The following is a 6,048-nucleotide window of genomic DNA, read 5'->3' on the forward strand; positions in this document are numbered from 1 at the left end:
TACAGATACTGTATTTTTAGGTCCTAATTTCTTGAAATCAGAACATTTCTTTGAGTGGTAGAAAAAATTAAAAAAAAAAAAAAAAAACAGACTACGCTATATATAGCTCTATTCTGTGTAGTAAAAGCACCAAGTATGCTATATAGCAATATAATTTTGTGATATCTTTCTTGTCTACGGTGCACAATTGGCCCTAAAAATAACCCGATGGCCGAAATTCCCGAAAAACGCAACTGTGCAAAATGGCTCACTGATCGAATATTCATGCGCAAAAAGAAAAAAGAAAAAGAAAAAAAAAACTCCATACGGCTCATTTTAAAGGTTTCTCGTCAGTTCGTTGAAATGGTCTGAACGGAGCATATTCTTCAAAAAACATGCCCAACTAACGATATATTTATACAAATACACAAATTAAAAGCTCATTTTTAAATTTTGGGCTTTAAAAAACGTACTTTTTGCTCGGCCTGGGAGTTAATGAGCTACGTGGTCACGTGGTCCGATGACGACAATCGTGCCACCGGAGGAGAGAGCCAAGCAGCGTGTTTAGCTGTCAAACTGAGCTACATTGTCTCCCTGTAAGGTGACTTTTCTGACTCCTGATAAAAATTCATACTCATTCAAATCTCTTACCCGAGGGGTCTAAATCCTAGTAAACCTCGGTCACAACCGGACGCACGAATTTCAGGATCGTGCGTCCCCTGCGAATTTTGAGTGTTGCGGAGGCCGTGGAGGTCGTAGAGGTAAAGGAAAGTCTGCCTTGCGAGTTGCAAGGGCCACATGAGATGTCCTTTCAAGCAGGGACGCTAATTGCAAGAAGCGATGGCCGTAGAAATTATACTAATTTCTTGAGTTTGTCTTGCATCCTGTGTACGCGGCACACACTCACCACTTACGAAGGGAATGCAACGCACGGCGAAAGTAGTGCCCTTTTGCGTCAGTTTTGCTACTCATTTGCCTCACACGTTTGTGGTGACGTACTGACGGCGTACGTCAGTTTTGCTTCCTGTTCTCCTCTTCTTTCTTCTTCCTCCTCCCTTTTTTCTACTATGTAAGCTTCTTTCTCTTGCCTTTTGGAGGCATATTAGAAACTAAATTGAGCAAAAATTTGAAATTTTTGAAAATTGTTATACACGTTACACAGTCGACGTTCATTGTAAAGACACGAGCGTGCGTCGTGAGCAAGCCTTTTATTCACCAGGCGTGGGGGTGACGCACGTGCGACGCATTCCCGGTGTGCTCTCGACTTTGTTCGTTAGTTGTGAGGGCGTGCGCCTTACTCAACACGCAAAGGGCACTCAATTGCTCCTTCATAGCTTGCGACGTGCGTCTTGCACAAAGCGCGTCTCTCTTGCTAACTCCGTGCGAGGTGAGCAAGTTACAGTTACATTCGCGGCCTTGCTGTTCGCAGGCTATTCGAAGAATCTTTGGGACATGTCCAACATCCTCCGTACGTGCTTACGGGCTGTCTGCGAACTCGAAATTTCGTAAGAAGGACTTGTGTGGGAAATGAGATTCTGCGCAAAATTTGGACACAAACAGCCCGTACGGCCGGTTGTGACCGAGGCTTAAAGCCATTTTCCAGTCTATTCAATTCTTCAACTAGCATTTAATTATGGTTATCCCAACTAGTATACAAGGCAGCAAAGCTGTCAAATGTACAGACAAAAAACAGGAAATAACTATGCACAAAATAGGCTACTGTCAATTCTGATGCAAAAATACATTATGTTAAACTGCAAATTCAACATCAAATTTAAATTATCCTCAACAGGTAATACCAATGTAATTAAAATATGTGACAAGTTTACACTTTGAAAATGTATAACTTCCAGAAAAAGAAGTCACTTAGACTGCTTTTCCAACTCAGACTGCATTTTAGTCCTGTATTTCTTTTTTGAAAGTTTGGCAATCATAAGTAACATGGTTTTCCCATAATGGTCATCATGGCAGCAGCACCCAAAATTGTGTTTTCTTCTATTCTGATGCAATATTACATAATGGTTAACAGCATAATGACCGTCATTTTTTAATAATAAAATATACGTATCATGGATTTTCAGAAAATGTGACTAGCATGGGTCTTCAAGCCCGTGGAACTTCAAAGTCATACCTTGAAAATGCCAAAATGTGAAAAATTAAATTTTCACCAAATAACTGTTTAACTGGCAGTAAGAATTACCAAACAGACTGTATTTCCTACTGAAGCTGTATTTTAGTCCCATGTTTCTTTTCTGTAAGTTTAAGAAAAGTAAATGACATGGTTTTTCTTAAATGGTCATCATGGGAGCAGTGCCCAAAATAGGTTTTTTTCAAATTTTGATGCAATATTACATAATGTTTAACAGCATAATGATCATCAATTTTTAATAATAAAATATTAGTATCATGGACAAATAGTAAACGTGACTAACAAAGGTTTTTAGACCGATGGAACTTCAAAGTCACGCCTTAAAGATGCCAAAATGTAAACAAGACTGCACTGTTCTGAAATGGGTTTATTTCCATTTTTAACACTTTTTTAACATAAAACAAAATTAATAGGTTACTGCCATTTTTATAAGATCAACTAAGAAAATTGATGAGATGTGAAAAATATCAATAGAGCAGTGTTAAATGTCCAATTTCTTCCATTCTGAGATTCTGAACATAGTGAATGATTGAATCTGACAAACTGCAATGATATGAGTTTATTTCCATTTTTGACACTTTATTACACAATAAACGATAACAAGTTTACCATCATTTTTACATAATCAACTAACAATGTTGTAAAGATGCAGGAAATGTCAAACAAACACTTTTACGTATCTTATTACTTAAATAATAAGGCTATTAACATGCCTAAGAATTAAATCTGAGGAAATCTGAAGAAATGTGAAAAAACAGCATAACTTCTAAAATAATGCCCCGATTATGCTGATTTTCGAACTCAACCTGCGTTTTAGTAAGACTGACCATTCCTGTGAGTTTAATGACAATTGGGCTTTCTGTTTTTCTTATATTGTGTTTACAGTGTTGCATATATGCTGAACAATGAAAAAACCGCATAACTACTAAAATAGTGGCCCGATCATGCTGATTTTCGAACTTGACCTGCATTTTAGTAATATTGATTACTCCTGTGAGTTTCATGACAACAGGCCTAACGGTTTTCCTTAAAATGTGTTTACAAGGTTGCATATATGCTGAAAAGTGAAAAAACAGCATAACTTCTACAATAATGGCCCGATCATGCTGATTTTCGAACTTGACCTGCGTTTTATGAATATTCATCAGCTCTGTAAATATAAAGCCAAAAAGTAAAACTGCCTTCCACTTATCGTGTTTACAAGGAAAGTGCACGGCGACGGCATCGCCATCGGCGACGACAGACGCAGGTGATGGCAATATGTACAGACACATCTGTGTCTGTACATAAAAATACTGCATTTGAATGACTTGAGGGTACTTTTGATCATTCGATATGAGGTCCATGTTATATATAAAATTCAATTCAGTTCAATTTATTAAACCCTTGCGCCCTACGGCTCATCACAATGAAATGCAATAAAAATATAAAGTCATAAAAACAACAACAACAACAATACAACTACTTGTAGTAATGATAAAAACTCATCAGACTGACGTCAATCTTAGCTCCGATGCACATTTTAAGCACTTACATAAGTAGTTAAAGCAATAATAACTCTTCCTTTGAAATTCAAAATTCCGCAAGAAATACATTCTAAACAACGCATGTAAATATAATATATTGCATTTCACCACTAAAACGGCTGTCATTGTAGTAAAACTAAAAACTGTGCTTGTCAATAGGGCTTTCGGTGCCTTTCTTCTCGGTCGTCAAGGCATCCGTTACCAAGGACTTTGGCGTGTCACGCGGATTCTCGCGTTCATTCGAAACCAAATAACATTTGGCGGGATAAGATATAGCAGGCGTATGATGCAATCCTCAGACGTAAGTTGCGAGTTTTTGTACAGTGCGTCGGATAACAATATGCCCATAACTGCACACATTGTAGATATAAATGCATTTTGAGCAATAAGACTATTATATCGTATGAGTCTTATTTTATGGTAATAAAGTGTTGTTGTTGTTGTCTGCTTTTCCCGCGGTTTTAAGTAGGTCACCGGAAAACCCCGCTCGATATCGCGTGACTATGCAATGTCAGAGAGGGCCCCGTCAGTTAAAATCTCTTAAGATATTTTAACAACAAACCAAGCGTTTAGGGAAAAAACCCTAGACTCACTTTGAATGCAGGAATGGGGTCGTTGACCATTGGTAAGTACGGGAAAATTGCCGTTTACTCCAGGAAAATCCAATTTTTGGCCAAAACGAAGAGTTATTATGACTTTAATTGTGAAACATTGTTAAGTGATAACAATTAGCTTGAAAACACTTTGCTTTGTTTAATATTTTTTGACGTAATTCTGCCTAATCGTTCTGTAGCAAAGACATTTTAAATGTCTTAAAAGACCGAATAAAATGAAATTCATCCCCTAAGTCATCTAAAATACATAGTTAACAAGTTCTTAATTTTTATTTGTGCCTGTTTACCTTCCAGTTTCTACAGCTAGATTATGTGATGAAAGTCTAAATTTGGCAATTCATTCCTTATATTTCTGTGAAATTGGTTTATTTAAATAGAATTGCACTGTAAAATTATCAAGAAGATATTGGTACAATAGCCCGTTACTCCTTGTGGATATTTCCCCGGTCAGTGTTTGTCTCAAATTATGTTTCAATCTTTATTCTGTCAAGGACATATTTTTGTGAAAAATTAATGACAATTCAGTGTCTCCAGTTCATTCGGTACTCAAATTACCCAATTAAAATTTTTGTTGAGTAGATCTTTATAGCACGCTGTCATAATACAATTTTTCGAAGAGCGGGTTTGGTGAATCCCACGGCAACACACCGAGGCATAACGAAAATTGCCCAACCCCGCTCAACACAACTTTCCTAAACTTCTCTGTCTGTATTTAGCATGCAGCTCAGATGAGTCTCAAAGACCTTTATCGTCTTTGTCGTCAAAGTACCACGTGACCCAGATCTGTTGCTTCATTTTTGCATATTGAGGTGAGGATTACTAAAACGCTTTTTTTTCTACCAATAGATTGTTTTTATACTTTTTAAAAGGTGGGGATCGATTGAAACATATATCTAGTGTGTGGATTGAGTGCTGAATCTTCAAAATTCGAGAAATGGATTTTTACGTGTCTAGAATCCCTCAAAGGATCGAAGTTTACCAGCCGTTCGTAATTCATGGCACATTACCGTATGTATTTGAAAGATGATAAAATTTGCCCATGAAAAGATTGAGTCATTTCCTTAAGTCAGCCAGACTACATATCCATATCACTAGGCCCCTAATCGACGCACCGCTCTGTCTTTGTGCAGGTTGACAGCTACGTGCACGTTTGGTGTGCAAATAACTATTTGTACTCCATGGTTATCCATATCAAGCTGACGACTTTTGCCTTTTATGCTTCTGTACAAAATTGTCTGTTTCACTTTTTGTGTCGATAGGTGTATGTGGATAATCCATGGATTGTACATTAAGGCCCAGGTCCCACTGGCGTTAAGGATAAATTTCGCATGGATTGCGCACAAAATTGGTTGATGATTTCTTAACACCTGCAACATTCGTGATACATGCTTGTATAATTCGACCAGCATCCGCACACTTCCACAATTATCCGTACATTTTCCACACATTTTCTGTCGGAAATATAACTAGTTTTAAAAACTGTCAGATACAGTATACTGTTTAAGCTCAAAGTACTATTTAAGCTCAAAAAGGAAATATCGCAATGGTTAAAAAAGACAGACCTCATTGGGTTGGAGTAGCTTCATAGCAACCTGTACATTAGATGAAAATCTTCTTAAAACTTAAGTGCAAGCCGGGGGTGGGGGGAGAATGGCTTTTTAGGTAATTTCAGTGGTAGTGTACTACCAAAAAGCATGATAAACTGACCTTGAGCAATTGAAAATATACCTGTAAAGCAACCACAAAATGCTCTTCATAAAAGTAAAACAATTGAAAAAAA

This window comes from Lingula anatina, chromosome 6, assembly GCF_051362555.1.
Source record: "Lingula anatina isolate TDL-2025a chromosome 6, LinAna3.0, whole genome shotgun sequence".
NCBI classification, from domain to species: Eukaryota; Metazoa; Brachiopoda; class Lingulata; order Lingulida; family Lingulidae; genus Lingula; species Lingula anatina.